The sequence below is a fragment of the Acanthochromis polyacanthus genome, chromosome 22 (assembly GCF_021347895.1).
Source record: "Acanthochromis polyacanthus isolate Apoly-LR-REF ecotype Palm Island chromosome 22, KAUST_Apoly_ChrSc, whole genome shotgun sequence".
NCBI lineage: Eukaryota > Metazoa > Chordata > Actinopteri > Pomacentridae > Acanthochromis > Acanthochromis polyacanthus.
In genome coordinates, this window is record NC_067134.1 from 14,445,330 (window position 1) to 14,463,233 (window position 17,904).

Consider the following 17,904-nt stretch of genomic DNA (forward strand, 5'->3'; position numbering starts at 1 on the left):
CCAACAGTGGGTTTTGGGGTCCAGTCCAGATGGTTAATCCTTGTTTTGTTTTGTAGTTTTATTGTTCATTCATTCAATTTTTCAAATTTGCACTCGCTTATTTCCGGTGTCCTTCTGTTCAGCTCATAATTTCTGTATTTATTCACAACTTTGACATCTCAAGTAGTGCAGGTGATGGATGACTAGACTGGGACCGTTGTGAGTCTCTGCGCTATAAATACATTTCATTTCATGTGGTTTGAGCTTGGAGTAATGAGCAGGGAGTTGTATGCTTTTGCGCTGCTCTTCTGGCCTCTGCAGTCTCCCCTCCTCTCACTCAGACCCTCTTTTTTTTCCCCCCTCATTCCCCCTCTCTGCCTTTGTTTCAATGCTGCTGCAGCAGTTGGCTATGCCTGCAAATGAGCACCAGGACAGAGCAATTATTCAGCATGGGGCAAGCCCCGCACCCCTCCTTTTATACGCATACACTCCTTCTACACTTGCCGTCATGTTGAAAGGTTTCATGCATTCATAATGTGAACGTCTTTGAGCAAAAGAGCAGAATTTTACGGATGAGATAAACACAGAGAGGAGAATGAAGCACGCTTCTGGAAATTTCTTGGATAGAGACGGTCTTTTATCTTGGAACTCAATTCCCTGAGGGGTGGATGAGCTCCATATCCCTTTCAAACATGAATTAATGTGACTGACAAATACACACATACAAAAACACACTGTCTTGTGCTCAGACATGGCAGAACCCTCTCATCCCCACCCCCTATCTCCACCCTGCCTCAATGCAATGCAGGCTCTGGTTTGGCCGCAGCCCTGTCTGAGTGTGTGTGCTGCTGGTGGAGGGGGAGACCTATGTGAGGGAGCGTGCCGGCTGGCTTGGTATGTGTGCGTTTTTGTGAGAGGGAGTGCGTAAGCTGCAGCAGTTGTGCTAGCCGGTTCCGCTCACCGGCGAAGGAGCATCAACCATCTCTGTCAGTGTCTCTGCCCCTTATGACTCGTATTCGCTCCTCTTTCTGCCTCTCATCTTTATCCCCTTTCTTTTCCTTTCTCTGCAGACGCCGCTGCCTTGCCCCCCTCCCCTCCGTTTGTACCTCTTTGCAGACAAAAAGCTGGAATAACCACCCCACCCCAACAGGTAAGACGCTATATACCATGTCCTTTGGAAAGTAGGCATTTTGCTTTATAGCTGGAAGAATCTTTAGCAGAGCAGCCAATATGAAGAATAAAATGGTGCATCAGCTATTGCAGCAGCAGAAATATGTTACCATGTATATTATTTAATCGTCAAAAGAGGTAATTAAACATCTCAGGAGGCAAAGTGACCCTTTATTCATTCTGAACATGCTTATAATCTCTAATCAGTGCCTTCCTGTGTGTCTCAGCTCCCTTTTGTTTCCACAGATTCAGGATATTTACTGATGACATATGCAAACAATATAGTGAAAGGGCTTGTGATAAGCCAAAGGCTGCTTCTGTGTTTTGGTGACCTTTAGTCTTTGTGACGTACTTCGTCTAGACATCGTTGATTATTCAGCCAGCGAGGACAGCATGGTTCATGCAGAGTGTGCTCCTGCTGCTGTGCGTGTGTGTGTGTGTGTGTGTGTGTGTGTGTGTGCGTGAAAACTGATGTTTACCAAGATTTTACACCATCCTGATCTCCAAGGATTTTTGCAATTGTTTTATGTTGAAGTAATGGCGGTGTATTTTGAGACTAAGGCTGCGATGGCATGTGACCGTTGGTGGTTAGCGACTCATAGCCAACAGATTGTTTGTGGTTTCTCTGTGGGAGCAACACCAAGCCGAGTGTGACCGCAGGACACATTACTCTGCCTGTCAGCGTCGGCAGAGCTGGCTGACATGAGTCCGCCGACAGCTTGGTCAGGACGAGTTTTGGAGCAGGTGTTAATGGAGTAAAAAGATGCCAACTTCAACTCACTCACTACACCCCTTTTTCTCCCGGTCTTTATTTTCTTCTCGTCGCTTTTATCCCTCCCACTCTGTCTATTCCTCCCCTGCATGTTATCTGTTCTGATCTCTCAAGTCTGCCCCGCTCATTTTCCCCTACTTTTCTCTTTCTATCTATGTCTCCTAGTTTTGTTTTTGCCCTTGCTTCCTGTCAGCCTCAGTGTTTGAACTTCAACTGTCTGGGAGAGGTCCCAGTAGTAATTATTCTAGCTCCATAAAAGGGAGACAATAAACAATGTAATTAAAACGAAAAAAAAACCTAATCTAACTGAAAGAATTGATGTAATATGTGACGTACAGTAGTAGAACATGTAAGCTAATTTTGTCTTTGATTGCTCAGAACAAAAGAGAATTATATGGATTATAAATGGACAGATCTGACTCATTTACCCGTTTTCCCGAATAACTAACTTTTTTTTATCATTCTATTCATTTCATGTAAGCATGAAAAGATATTGAATGGTGACACCAGTGTCTACTTTATACAATTTTTTTGCTTGACAATCACCTTATATCTGCTGAAAATGTCAGATGTCATTTAAGGAGCTGAACCTGTTCACAGCTCCCCTTTATCCGCAGACCTGATGTTTCAATTCAGTTTTATTTATATAGCACCAATTAGGATTTAGATTGCCTCAAGACACTTTACAGAACCCATATACCTGTTTCGTTAGCTATAAAGAAAATTGACTGTTGCTGCTGAGTCCTGAATGCTGAAGAATCTGAATTAAGGTGATTAAGATAATGATGTAATCTTATTACAACTATTATTGTTACTATTATTCACCATCTGTTGGTCAGTATGGTCAGCACTCGAATGGTAGTTTGCTTCCAAGCTACAATGATGTGTGGTATACTAGTAGAGCCCTACGTGGTCATTTAGCCCTAAATCTCCTGCTTGACCATCCCTGATTTGCTTAAACTTTGTGAACATTAACTACAGATATCTAAAGTTGTATCTGTGAAAACTGAGATTCATGTGTCTCTTTCTGCGATATTATTTTTAGATTGGCTGTCCACCCACTTTCGGCTTGTTTTTTTGCACATTAAAATGTGAGATTATGTCGAGATGACAATATCTTTAGAAACTGTGAAGGAGAAATTCTGAAGAAAGGAAATTTGAAGAGTTCATTGCAAAAAGGTAACTTTGTTTTCAGAAAAACTCATTTTTTTTATTGTTTACTTGAGATAATTAATAACACTAAGAATTTATTTTTTCTCTATTTGTCTTGTATTTTTCTACTGAGTCAAATCCAACTCAACTTCAGTTTGATTGATATTATCTCAAGTAAACAATAAAAAAAATTGTCTGAAAATTTATCAAAATGGAGTTATCTTTTTTGCAAATGAACTCTTCATTTTCTCAGTTATATTGGGAAGAACCATTTTGATCAGCAGAACTCTACACCTCTTGAATTTGGCTATCGACATTGTGATTGTCTTCGTGGTACACTTTGTAATACCAAAAAAGCTTCTTTTTTTTCATATAAAGCGCATCATATGTTGGTTTCTGTTGTTGCGGAATGAAACTATATATAAGTTTCAGAGAATATCACTAGTTGACTTTAGCATTGTCATTTTTTCGTTAATGGGTTTAAAAATGGAACTTGTCATGATGCATAAATTTTTCTTTCATATTTCAACTCACCAGTTATCAGAGACTATTTAATCTAAATAAATCTGCCGAAAATAATTGTATTCATGGTAAAATTTGACAAATGTCTTTTAATCTCCATATTTTATGTGTAAAAAAATGCAGGCAAATCACAGATGGTCTTGCAGACAAAATATTAAAGGGCTTGCTCACTGCCTAGCTATGAAGATGGTTATCCACCGCAGGATTTCAAAACACGCATGAGGTGTGTAAACATTTGATGAATGGCACCGAATCAACCCTTTCAGCCTTCTGTTTCCATTGTGGTGTAGGATCAGCCAAACCAGTGCCAAATTGTAGATACTTGATGTAACTTCAGTGAACTCAAGTAAAACAGAACAGTGGAGGGTGTGTTATTGTTGATATTAGAGAGAAGAACCTGCGACTTAATGATATGGGTGGGTGGATAAAAGGGCACTTGTTGACTCTCTGAGTTTATCCAATTATCATTTGTATTATCGTCACACCTGCATGGCAGTTTTTCAAGGACCCTCAGAGGTACTACTTGGAGTTGTACATTTTTTCCTCCCCTGACAACTTTCTTAAAGAGTCGACAAGGACAGATTCTGCAGTTCAGACCGTGCAGAAAGGCTTGACTTGCTCTAAAACAACCCGCTAGTTCTACAGTGAAAGGTGACCTCATATGTATGATGACCTCAGTCTTCTATAAACAGTTTTCTTCCCTAAGATCCATAATTACTTACATTTATTAAATATCAAAACCCTGTAAAGAGTGGAGTTTTTCCTCTCTAACAAGCCTTTTTTTGGGTAAGCTTGAAATCTATGTGAATTACCTAACAGTAAAATATTCATTTTGTGGTTTGATTAACTTACTAAATAAGTCCTGATCCGATAACATATTAAAATGAGGAAGCCGCATGACTGCCAGGCAGGTTGTAGTAACAGAATTGTTCTGTCTGTATAGCTTCCTTTTCTTTACTCTTCCCAATTCATTTGTGTCCGCCAACAGTATATGCGCTTGTATCTATGACTGTGTGCTAGAAGTCACCAGGATATCTGTCACATCTGCAGTGGACATGCCACCCTACACTCCTCTCCAACCCATCTCCCTGTCTATCCCTGTTAATGTCTGCCTTCATGGTTGCTAGGCAGCTCTCAGGCGAGCTGTCTCTTTTCTGGAAACCAACTTAGGATGACATGCTGTGGTGTAGGAGGAGAGGACGAGGGGGCAAATGTGCCCTCTCCCTGTCCTCCTTTTTGGGGTCACCAGCGGAGGCCTGTCCCCCAATCATCCTTCACCTCCTCCTGTTCCCCTTTTCCCAGCATCCCTCTTCCAGTGCTGTCAAGTTCATGCCCTGAGAGTGAGGTCGGTATTTGGCACAAAGGACGCTGCAGCGGCTGGGTAACCAACTGTTTCCAAGCTCGCGGGGCATAAGCCAGTGGGTGAGAAGGACATTGTTTGGAGTCAAACATCACCTCTGGTTCTAACAGTCTGACTAGTCAACCAAGGCTTTTGAAATGAAATGGAGATAAATGTAGGTGTTGCAGCGAGGTCAAATGTAAGAAAAGACCACTGTTTATCACTTCCTCCAAAAGCTTCTACTGTCAGTCAGAAGCACATCAGAACAATACACTACTTACAATAAGTTAGGATATTGTTATTTTCTTGAGTGCTTTTTGTGTTGGTTCTGAATTTTTAATGAAATAACTAATAGTTCCCTTTAATGTTACTGTTAATGAATGAATAGAAGCACCATTTTCATTAGTGCAATATGTATTCCCCCAACAATTAAGACAACAACAAAGATAGCCCCAAATAACCAAAACTGACAGTCAATAGCGAGTGTTTCCACCATTTGCCACAATGACAGCTTGACAGCAACGTGTCATGCTCCTAACTAACCTCATGATGTTCTGAGACAATGTGTTCCACTCCTCCACAAGTGCTACATGCAGTTCTGCCAGGTTACGTGGGGGTGGGGTATGAGCATCCAGTTGCTGCTTTAGCTGGTCCCAGACGCGCTCTATGGGGTTCAGGTCAGGGGACATTGCTGGCCATGCCATATGAAGCACTCCGACTTCTTCGAGTTGAGCTGTGCCTACTCTGACATCATGTGGTGCAGCATTATCATCCATGAACAGAACATTGGGGGTGTGCTGGCAGAACAGGGGGATGATGATGTGTTCTATGATGTCTCTGAGGTAAGAACGTGCAGTGACTGAGCCATCTACAATCACCAAATCTGTTTTGCGCTGACTGATGATGCTTGCCCAGACTGTTGCACCTCCTCCACCAAAGTGAACCCTGGGGACCATGTTGACCTCGGCGTATTGGTCACCTTGCCTTCTCCAGCAGCACTGACGACCATCAGTTATGTGCAAGGTGACCCGACACTCATCAGTGAACAGGACGGTAGACCAGTGCTGCACTGTCCAGGTCACATGGTCTTGTGACCACTGCAAACAGTCACGGCGATGTCTTGGTGCCAGCGGAGTCACCTGCAATGGTTGTCTGGCATTCAAGCCAAAGCGGTGGAGTCGGTTGCCAATGGTTTGTCTGGAAAACCTAGTACCCCTCACTTCTCATAAAAAGGCCTACAGCTGTGTGGCAGTTGCATAACGGTGTCTGAGTGCATAGGTCCATAGGTACTGGTCATCATTGCGGTCCATCACTCCTGGATCTGTCACCAACACTGCCAGTAGTTCTCTGTCTTGCTACAGAGTCTGCTGATGACACTTTGAGACAGCAAGTTCACGAGCAACATCTGACTGCCTGCTACTGATCTGAAGGCGCGCTATGGCCAGGTGCCGCTGCTCGTCCGTTAAGTGACGTCGTGTGTTCATGGTTGCTTGAATAATGAACTGGAAATGACTTACTGACAATACCAGCTTTCTATACCCCCAGAATGTTGAAATTGATGCCACATAGAAAAAAAGTTGCCTTTTTGTATTTTGTACTGTTGGCCCCAATATGTAAGGTGCACTGTACACAGTGAGACCATTACGTGGAAAACACAAAATGAGGTGTGTCTAGCACCATAATACAATTGCCTCAATATCCCCAAAATCACTGAAGTGAAACCAACGCCTTGTATATGAAATCCACTGAGGACCTCACAATATCCCTAACTTATTGTGAGTAGTATATATATATTTTTTTGAGCTTGAACTTTCAGCCTTTTTCTTTTTTTAGTGTTTCATAACTTTTTCCTTGATCAGATGCAAAGATTCTTTTAACATAATTTACATTTACATGTTATGAAAAAAATCAATTCTGGACTCAAGCTTTATTCATCATGCAAATCAGCAAGTTGATTATCCAGCTGCTAAATGAGATGTTTTAGTCATCCAGTAATTGCAGCAGTATTTTTTTTCAACATCGGCCTCTCATACTACAGTGTTTTCATAACAGAGATGAATGTGTACTGTAGAGACAAACGGTAGGAGAAACACACATTTGCAGTATCTCGACTTTGACAGAATGCCCTCAAGTGTCTGTTGACAAGTGATACTTGATGGCTGTGAAGCTGGATGTCAAACACTAAGATGAGGTGAGCTGCAGATGCGGCTGAACAAACCAGACAGCGTGTTATTTCAGGGTGTACTGCAGCAAAATTGGTGAACCTGTTACTCTGGCATTGGCGTCGATTAATTTACTGTGATGCTGCAAGTGTAGAGTGCTGAAGTCGTTGGCATTCATTAAAATCACACTTATACCATTTTCAGTGTTTGTAATACATGCATACCAAAAGCTGTGATAAAAAAATAATAAAGACACAAAACCTGATGTACTGTGTTTGCAGTTCAGCTCAGTCCACATAGAGGGTTATTGTGCTAAAAATGAGTACATGCAAATGAATTTGGATCCTAAAAGTCAACTTGAAAACTGATAGTAAATGAAAATAAATGAAACACGACAAGGGAGTGTATAATAAAAACTAACTTTACAATGAAATAGCGTCATAGTTTTGTATTTTTGTCACCTAAGACGCTTGTGAGTGTCTGGCTTATTTATTGTCTGCGTCTTTCTACCCTATGATGTCTCTGCAGACACAAATATACCATAAAAGCTAACCAGGATTAGCAAAAACCGATCACTTTGCAACTTCCCCTCGAAAACATTTTACACCCTCCTTGCATTCTTGAGGGTGAAAGTTTTCCGCAGTAATAAAATCACTGCCTCCAGGCACCATTTTAGACCGCCCTGTGCTAACATGTTGATTGACGAATGAGCATTTAATGTTCTGTGGCCATGAAATAAACCTACATATATATATGTATGCAGTCCGCTTTGCCACCTGTCTCCACTTTTAAGTGCAGCTGTCGCCTAAGACGCACCAAGACCAGGTCTTGCCTGGTTTGCGTCACGCAGCAAGAGAAAATGCTGCTCGCATGTGTTTAAGCTTGTACGTTATTTGACAGAGAATGTGTTTGATTTTTGCATCTGTGGTGTGGAGCATGCATATGTGAGTCTATGATCTTCTCCGCTGATGTCTTTTGCTTTTGATTTTTGTCAAGTTAGATGTGGATTTACTTCAAGGGCAAGCGGTATTAGGAGGCTGTTTTAGATTGACCCACACCTCTCCTGCAGTACCTTTCAGAAAAGAAAAACTACATAATCCAAGGTTTGTGCTTCCCAGTATCCCTGAAGACCTTCTGGGTGGGGCTTGTTGCTGATTGGTTAAACAAATTGAACAACAAGTGCCATATTGTCTGCCCTCTCCATGTTTTCTTCAAGTAACACTCTTCTTATAGAGCTGGGTGATATAGACAACAAAAAACACATGCAAATATATTCACGACGTACATAGAAAAAAATAATTACAAAGGAGTGATCTCACGGTGATGCATATTAATAAAAAACCCCAATAAAACCAAAGAGGAAGGGGTCTCTATTATGGAGGCATGTGAGATACATGAACCTTCATGACGACTTATGTCAAATGCATTCAAGCAAAATTATTGCAAAGGCTGAAGTATTCTCCTTTTTAAACACTTCCCCCAAAAATGTAAAATTTGACATATAGACTTTAGGGCTGCAACTAACGATTATTTTGATAATCAATTAATCAGTCGATTATTTTTTCCCGATTAATCGGTTTATGCACTTACATTTTAGTTTTGCCTTTATTTTCCAATGTAAAATATTAATAAAGGGCCTATGTCATTCCACTTACATTTTAAGAGCTTTTAGCCATGTTACAATGTCCTAAATTCTTCAAAAACCTATCCAGAGTTGGATTTTAGTATGTCTCAATTAGCAGCAATCAAAACACTGACTCATCAACACATACATACTCATACAACCATCCAACGTCACAAGATCTTAAATGAAGTTTCACCAAGGCAACATTTATACTTTAAAAACAACTTTCCTGAAGAGAAGCATTTTCTGGGCACCCATGTATTTTAAGTTATATGACAATAATATCACAAGGGCTCCAAAAGTAGTGAACTAAATTTAAGGTAGTAATTTGAGAACAGAAAGAAAATATAGACCTTTTCGCAGTGACGTCAGAGTCGGGGACACGTGACCATACCTTCCTTAGCAACGCACGCCGCCATTTTAAGAGGGGGCAACAAAGTCATTAGCAACCATGATTTGACCGCCGAAACCACGCGGTTTTGACCCGGAGAAAAACGTCTGGTGATTATTTCGGAAATCTTGAGCCAAAAGCCAAGCTACGGTATAAAGAAAAAATAGAACTGGTTGGTTTGCAGTCATGTCCGTACCAAATTCCTCTGGTTTCATGGGAAAACGACCCTACTACGTGTCCAGATCTTCATTGGCACTCCATTTACGAGTACCTTATCAACAGCCCAGGCATCCACACAATGGAGAAGATGAAGACTTATAAAAGCCTGGACTCATACGTTTTCTTTGAGGTATGCTTATATTTATATGTTTTGTGCATACAGGTCAATGTCAGAATGATAAATGCCTTGTAAGATACGGCTACACCAGCTCCGCTATGCTAAGCTAATGTTAAGCTAACGGGGTGAGCCATTACACCTTTTAATTTCAAGTGGAAGTAGTGTATGTATATTAGTTAGATGTGCATTATCAAAACTAAGAGTCAGATACCTGTAAATGAGCTCTACCCACCCTAGGCCCAAGGGTATGAGGTGCTAGCAATAATGAGGACAATGCTGCTGATTACAGCATAGTAGTTAGCAGAACGAAAGGGAGGAGAGAAGGTTTATAAATAGCAGTGTGAGTAGAAAGACCCCTGACTTTTTGTGGGAAGCACAGCTAGCACTAGCCTAAGTTAAGTAGCTAGCCCTCAACATTTCAGATAATTATAGACATCATAAGCTGCAGTCAATTCCAGCCACTTTCAGTACAAAAAAATCGGTAATATTCTATTTGTAAATAAAAATATGACGAGAAATACAGGGAATATTGGACGTGCATCGCGAGGTGCATTTCCTTGAAAACGACCTATTCGTGGATTATATACCGACTTCAAGACATGTTTTGGACAAAATATGTTACTGGCTTGTTTCGTCTGGATGTCCAAGGTTGGATTATGGCCGTTTTTTGTGGAATATTTTCATCTGTGTGTAATAATAAATCCGGAAATGTGAGTCGCGCTGTGTATGTTGAAGCCGTGTATAGAGAACGGATGGATGGATATTCGTTTTTGTCGGACAAATGTGTTTATATTACCCGCTGTGGTAATCACATCTGAAAGTGGTTTATATCGGCGGATTCATGAGAATCTAAGCTTTCCATCGGCGTATAGTGTTTGTATAATCGTGTTTGCAGTTTCAGACATTTAGCAAATTGCTTATGCAGATTTCAAAGTGTACCGCGGGCGGGACACTGAAGCGCAACGGGTTAAGCTTATTAATTAATAATTTCAGAAAATCAGTTAAGGGTTAATAATTGCATGAAACACAACATACCATTGACGAAATGCTGACTGCAAACATAGGACCATTTTGACTGTGGGTTCCATGTGGTTCCATTATTGTTAATCCGCCTCAATGCTTTGAGCCATAAACTCCTTTTCTGGCCCTTTTCAGTCGGAATCCTGTAAAAGGAAATGTTCTTGTTGCTCCATGACTGAGAACTACAGCCAAAAACAGCGCAGGTTTTGGGCATATCTGCTTTTGGTTGTTCAAATCGGGAGGGAAACGTGGGAAAGTAATGGTCGTCAAGGCAAAGCATACCCCTCTTAAAATGGCGGAATCCCGTTGCTAGGGCTGGTGACCGGCGGTGACGTTAGATGATGACGTTTCGGAAAAAGGTCTATAAGCAATTTTGCTGTTAACTGCATTTTATTTTTTCCAAAAAAACAGATTTCACCTGAGAACGAGTTTTATAGCTTATTAACATGCTGTGAAACTGTAAACAATACTTAAAATAAAGTGCCATTTCAGGATCCTAAATGAAAGTCACATTTTTTAGAGTTTTTTATAAAACAAACAAAAACTGAATATTTAGAGAAAACGAGTGCATTTTACAAACAATGTAAACATTAGTCTAATGAATGAATCATGAACTTTGCATTGCAGTGCAAAAATGTTAGCATGTCCACATGCTCTGGGCTACGGCCAGCTCTCTTTTTAGAGGCTATATTCCCTGCTGCAGAAAACAGCCGCTCTGCTGGTGTAGTAGTGCTTGGTATACAGATGTAGGACTTTGCTAACCTTGACAAAAGGGGGTATTTCACCTCATTTGACTTCCACAACTGTAACGGATTTTCCATCCATTCTCTATACACCGCTTTATCCTCATTAGGGTCGCGGGGGTGCTGGAGCCTATCCCAGCTGATTCGGGCGAAGGCAGGGGACACCCTGGACAGGTCGCCAGTCTGTCGCAGGGCTGCATGTACAGACAGGAAATCACTCTCGCATTCGCACCTACGGGCAATTTAGAGTTACCAATTAACCTCAGCATATTTTTGGACTGTGGGAGGAAGCCGGAGTGCCCTGAGAAAACCCACGCATGCACAGGGAGAACATGCAAACTCCATTTAGAAGGATCCCAGGCCCAGGCCAGGACGTGAACCGGGGATCTTTTTGCTGCGAGGCGAAAGTGCTAACCACTACGGCACTGTGCAGCCCTGTAACGGATTTTCTCCCTTGGAAACTGGCTTCTCACGGAAGTATGTGAGGACCTTCTGTTGGACTTTCCCAGTGGGTACAGAGCTGCTGAACGTGAGTCTATGACATTGAGTGAACATCACGTGACCTAAAGCAAGGCAACCTATTGGTTGTTTGCTTCTTCTCCTGCAGTTCTGGTTGCGTAAAACCTACACTGGCTCATGACTGCCACACCTGGTCACCGCAATTACAGGCTGGCTTAAAATATGCGCGAAACATTCTGCTTACTGTAAAAATAGAATAATTAACCAACTAATCGATGACCAAAATAGTTGACAACTATTTTAATAATCGATTTTAATCAATTAAATCGATTAGTTGTTTCAGCTCTAATAGACTTACACTGTCTGATTCAAGGGATGTAGTAGATGCTTGCTTTCTCCTCTCCTTCCGCTATCTGTGTTAGCAGTTTCAAAATCCCCTTCACTATGGGAAACAACACAACATCCTCCAAGCAGCAGTCTGCATGCTACAAATTTCAACTTTCAGATATGTTATTAATAATTAGTGAAAGTGCAAATCCACCACCAAACCAATTCAACTATCACTATTTTGACTACACACATCACTGCATTCTGTTCTTATCGCCGCCAAAGACAATTATGATTTTTGAAGAAAGACAAACATACCAGAGCTTTCTTTCTCTTACAATAGCAAAATAATGAGCTGTAGCCAGACCATTCCACATCGCACTGTCAGCACTAGAAAATGGTCTGACTATGTGAGGCCAAAGCTTCAGTTCAATTCAGTTTTATTTATATAGCGCCAATTATAGTTCAAATTCTCTCAAGACGTTTTACAGAACCCACATGTCTGAACCCAAAGAGTAAGCCCTAAGGCGACAGTGGCAAGAATTTACTCCTTTTTAATGGGAAACTAACAACACTAACACAGCAACCATCTTGTTACACATAAATAGAAATATTTATTTTCTATTTTGTATCATACAGCTGGAGTTGTTCCAGTCACTACTATTTTTCGCTGTTTTGGCGCAGTGGATCTTCTGTTGCAATGAAAACTAGAAAGGCCAATAAAGCCGATTCCCATAAATAGAATAAAGAGGTGTTAGGTATGCTTTTTAGTTTTCAGTTTCTTGATTGTCATGTTGTGCTTTACCAAGTTTCTGCAGTAAAAAAAAAGGCACCTAATCAGTCTTATCATGTTATTGTTCAACAGCAGATTTTTGAAATGACAGTTCATCAGAGTATAATTACAAAAAATTAAACATATTGGTATAATTCCTGTAAACATGCGTCTACGTGACTCAGTTGCTACGTTTTTGTTCACATCCACTAGTGAGTCTCTAAATCAAAACCACATTTCCCATTTCTTTCTGTCATAAACAGGATATTGCTTTTTTTTTTTTTTTTTTTTTTTAAGAGTAGCAGCTCCTGACCCAGGGGTCGGACTAATGGAAGCATAGGCGTCAGTTTAGGGGGGGACGGTGGGGATGTGTCCCCCCCACTTTTTGTCAGGGGTCATTTTTGTCTCCAACACATTCAAATTCTTCACATGTAAGCCGTTGTAAACCCAGTTATTTTCAGTAGTATAGAAAATTCCGACGCTCCTGAACGCACCATTCGCACTCGGCCGAGAGTTGCACAGACGCGCAGCACACCTTCGTGAGGTTAAAAAAAAACTAAAAAAAACGTGCAGATGCTAAATTTGCGCCTGTGCCAAGTGGAAGCTCCGACCAGAGGCATGCAGGGGCAAAATTTCGGCCCGGGAGAATTAGTACTATAGCGGCCCACAGACCCCTCTATCCGCATGTACGGATAGCTCAACAGCTTAAGCCTCCGCCTTTGGTCCGGTGGTTGTGAGTTCAAGTCCAGCTTGTGGCATTTTGCCGCCGTTCTTCGACATTTTCTCAAAGTGCTGTGGTCTCCGTCCCCCCCACTTTTAAAAACAAACTGACGCCCTTGAATGGAAGTATTAAATAAACTTGAATCCGCGTCTCAAGCTGATGTCACAATCTGTCTTTCCAATTAAATTTGCTCACCAAGCATACATACCACAGAATTTGTTCAGGCTTCCACATTTTTTTAGGTTCATAGAGACACAAATGGCATGAGAATGACAATGAAGTAGCTTCTTTATGGCCTTTTAAGACTTACATTTGCTAATTTGCAGTCAAATTGTGATAATGAGGGCAATCTATTCATATAATGCATTATCTTAGTGTTAAAAGTGACAAAAACATTCTACGGATTTCATTAAAATAGCAATTTGAAATGCCCTGTTATCTTTAGATGCTATGAGACAGAAATTTTACCTTTTAGCTGACCTACAAGAAACTAAAGGCTTCACAGGGCTAATTAGTGCTAAACTGTGTTGTTTTGTTGCTTCAAGGAAATGTCTTATAAAGTGATGTGGCATCTGTTTGGAATTTACTGACCCACACAATAAATAATTGCCAGTGTCTCATTGTTTGTGATGCCACTGGAAAAAAGAAAGTGCTTTTGGTTTCAAACACGCTGCATGACTCCCAATTTCAACTGCACCATTACTCCAAAATCACAGTCAAACAAGTGCTGCACCAGAGTCTTGATCAAGACCCTTCCTCCCACCACAACTGCTCATAACTTACATATGCAACAATGGCTTCATGTTTCTTCCCTATTTCAACTATAAATAAAGGCTTTGAAATCATATTTGTGCAGTCAGTGATGCTGAGATTAACTAATGAGCCTCATTCCCAGCAGAGTTTGACTCGTTAGCCCAGCAGTCCCCTCTGTACCCTGTACAGGGTGTAGAGGTTTATAAAAGAGTCTCCCTTTCTGTCTTCCTTTACACCTGTAAGATTGCACTGACTATACAGAGTCCCCTGCAGAATAAAGGAGTTCAGGACTGCAAGCAGAATCATGATTAGAAAAGGCGAAATGAATCACAGAGGCAATTACTCACTGGCTCACGATGAGCGAAGGCGGTGACGAGAAGATAATGAGAAGCCATAAGCACTTAACGCCACATCTGAAATGGATATGAACACGCAACTGATGCAGAAATTTAGGAAAGAAGAATAATTCTCAGTTTTCAAAGAAGATCAGTTTCTTCATTAATTAGTAAATATTAATGAACAAAAATGTTTAAAAATTTGCAAAAATTTGCAAAAAGAATGTAGATAAATGCTCTTTAAATCATCCTCTATGCAGTATCTTTCATGTGAGCAACACACCCTTGCATACCCCTCACCTTGAACTTGGCTTTGATGTATTAAACATGCATGTGTTTGTGTGTCTGTAGTGTGAAGGCGTGTGCTGGCCTGAGGGAATGTGCATGCATGTGTTTGTGTGGCAAGAGGGAGGCTGTCTGTGTGAATTATAGATGAGGAAGTGGGGGTGATGGCCAAGCTCAAAGGGAGGAAGGAGAGACCTCAAAGGAGAGACTCTCTCAAATTTGTTGGCTGGACCCCCAGGTTGAACCAAAACGAACCACAAACTCAGTCTGAGCAAAGCACTGCAGCTTCAGCAGTCTCGCCAATCTCTAGAATTGGATTTCTTTTCATGCACGGTTGATTTTTATTTCTTTGTGTGGGTTGTTAATCAGTGGGGTCTGAAGTATTGCCTTAAGAACAAAAGTGGCCTCTCAGTGATTTCAAAAACAGTGGGACACAGTATTTGCTGTAGGAGGTTAGTTTTGGCTAAAAATTTTTTAAAAAATATTAGGGCTGGATCAATCATGTTTCATACAAATAAAATACACCTATGTTGCTAATGAATACTCACCGTTTGCCTGCGCTCTTAATCGCATACTTTATATTGTCCCTCTTAAACTCTGTCAGGACATGTAGTGAGTCATCGGCTGATCCAGGTTCACATTTTAACCCCCCAGCTCCTTCTGTGTATGTGTGGTCTGGTTTTTGGGAAGTGCAGGGCGTCCTCGGTTTACGATGTCCTCTACCTATGGCGTTTTGTTGCTTCATCAGAACTAGTTACGGGCGGATCCTTGGTTTATGACATATGGTGTCACGTCAGAAGTGGTTATGTGGAAGTAATTGGCAAGCAGAGCGGACGAATACGTCGCACGCGGCGAGCGGAGCAAGCCAGTATGTCATCAAGTGGCGCTATAAAACGGGTTTGTTTACATTCGCCGGTTGTACGCCACCTTGGATTATGCTACATTCGCTGACTTTTTGCCTCTTCATTATGGCTCCCAAGCATAAGTCAGACTCTTCTGATGGCAGCAATTTGAAGAAAAGGAAAGCCATCTCCATGGAAGTGAAATTAGATATAAAACGCTCGTAGGATCGGAACTCCGTCGTAAGTTGAGGATCCCCTGTATATTAAACTCCAAATTACTCCTTATGGTGAATGAGACTAACTGTTTTTGGATAAATTCTGTTTCAATTTCTAGTTTAATTTTATTCAGTTTCACATTTTTTTCTGTAAAAATCAGTAGATTTCAGAACATACGTATGTGTTTTTTATTTATATATGCTACAATTTCCATCATAAATGAAATAACCAGTCATGGCTGAACAAACCCAATGAATACATCCTGTCAACTTGCATGATGAGACTTTACGTATCATTACTCTTCTTCAGAATCAGTTTCTGGTTCGAACGTGTTGGGATAAATTTGTATATCTTGCTGCACCGAGGCTTGTGGGTCAGGAGGGCCAAAAAAGCTGCAGCGATTGTCAGATGGGTGAGTGAAGAGAGAGGCAACGAACTTCATTGACCTGCACATTCTAGGAAGCAATGGTGTAGTTGTGTTTAAGTCATTTTAAGACTGGAAAACGTAGTTTTCTTGAGGAAAAAAAATCGTATGTTCTTTTGACACACAGAGATGAGTTTTTTTCAGGTTTCGTCAATATCTGGAAAACAGACTTTTAAAAAATGCTTGCATTCAGTATTGACACAAAGCACCTCAGTAGGGTATTATTAAGATGGAGCAAAGTCTCTGTTAGAGAAAATAAACTATATGGTTAAGTTCAGACAGCTGACACACTTAGGTTAAGATACGGGAAGCATCCTTGTTGCAGTTAATGGAAATGGAAAAACACTCCACACTTTTGTATCATTGGAATTTGAATTGCTTTTTTTAGAGAAGGGCTGTTATGTTTGTAAATCATTGGTTATGGTGTCAAAGAGAGATTGTGAAAGTGCTTAAATCAGTTCATCGCCTATGAGGAAATGTCTGCGTTGACCCTTTCTTGCATATGTAATGTTGGATGCAGTGTCCTCTGGAGTGTTTTTTGTTTTCTGCGCTCGACAATTGAAGTCGTGCAATGAGACGTATCATTTGCCAGAATTTGCAAATAGACAGAAATGCAGAGTGCCACTCAATAAAACCAAAGGAGATCATTCTTGAAAAATGTTTATGCCATTTTTCTTTTGTGTCCTCTGGCTCATTTCAGAAAACTAACTTGTTTTGTCAGGCCTGTTAGCAAAGCACTGAGATTAGGATTCATTTCCTGTTTGCCTCGTCCCTGATGAAGACAAATCTGTGGATTAGGTCAAACTCTGACCTCCTTCCCGTCCCTCCTTCCTGCATCTCTCCCTCTTTGCCTTCTGTATGACCCATTTGGCTTCCCTGTTCCTGGGAGGAACATGCAGGCCAAATCGGACCTAAAAAAGTAGCTTGTCAACTGTTCCACCTTTCCAGAGACTCGAGAGAAATTGCTTGTTTGTTCAACCGTGCAGTCATGTCCTCACAGTTTGTGCCCTCCATTAAACCAACCAATTACATGTACTGCTGGTAGTGGAGATGTCAAATTATCAGTGTTACATCCTGTAAAAACTCCAATTAATGAGATTGCACAAAAGATATGACGGGCTTCAGATACTTCAGGCTGAAAACAGTGAGCGGTTGTACTTTCTAGTGCTTTGCAGAGATAAAAAGAGCATTCGGAAAGACCAAAAACACTCTGAGGAACACATTTTTCCCTCAGTTACACTTAACATGCAGCAATTTGTTCACCGACAGAGATCACAAGTTCCACTTATTAGTGAATTTGTCATGAGTCATCATCAAGCAAATTAAAAAATGGATGCACATTTGAGAAGAATGAATGGTGAATTGTATTGAGTTTCGCAACAGACCAGCTGCTGTGTAAGAGAAGGGTCATTTACTGTTACTGCTGAAAACATGTGGCTTTCAGTTCTATGCTTCTATTCCTGTCACGCTCCTGATATTTTTGGGCCAGACTCGCTCTTGCTGTTCTTTTTCTGGATAAACTTCCCTTCTAACCAGCTCTCCCTCAAATGAGACATTAC

General features: G+C 41.0%; 1 protein-coding gene across 9 annotated transcripts in view; it reads left to right on the forward strand.

Annotated features, from left to right (window-relative positions):
* LOC110959803 (microtubule-associated protein 2) overlaps positions 1-17,904 on the forward strand; it is an 84,094-nt gene that overhangs the window by 28,031 nt on the left and 38,159 nt on the right. For 7 of the 9 annotated variants that reach the window (XM_022206782.2, XM_022206786.2, XM_022206785.2 and 4 more), the window contains exon 2: positions 1,050-1,129. The gene's annotated coding sequence lies outside the window, so the exon portion shown is untranslated. Of the gene's footprint in view, positions 1-763; positions 966-1,049; positions 1,130-17,904 lie in introns of those variants that run through there. The other 2 variants (XM_051941889.1, XM_022206783.2) reach the window with 2 other exon arrangements.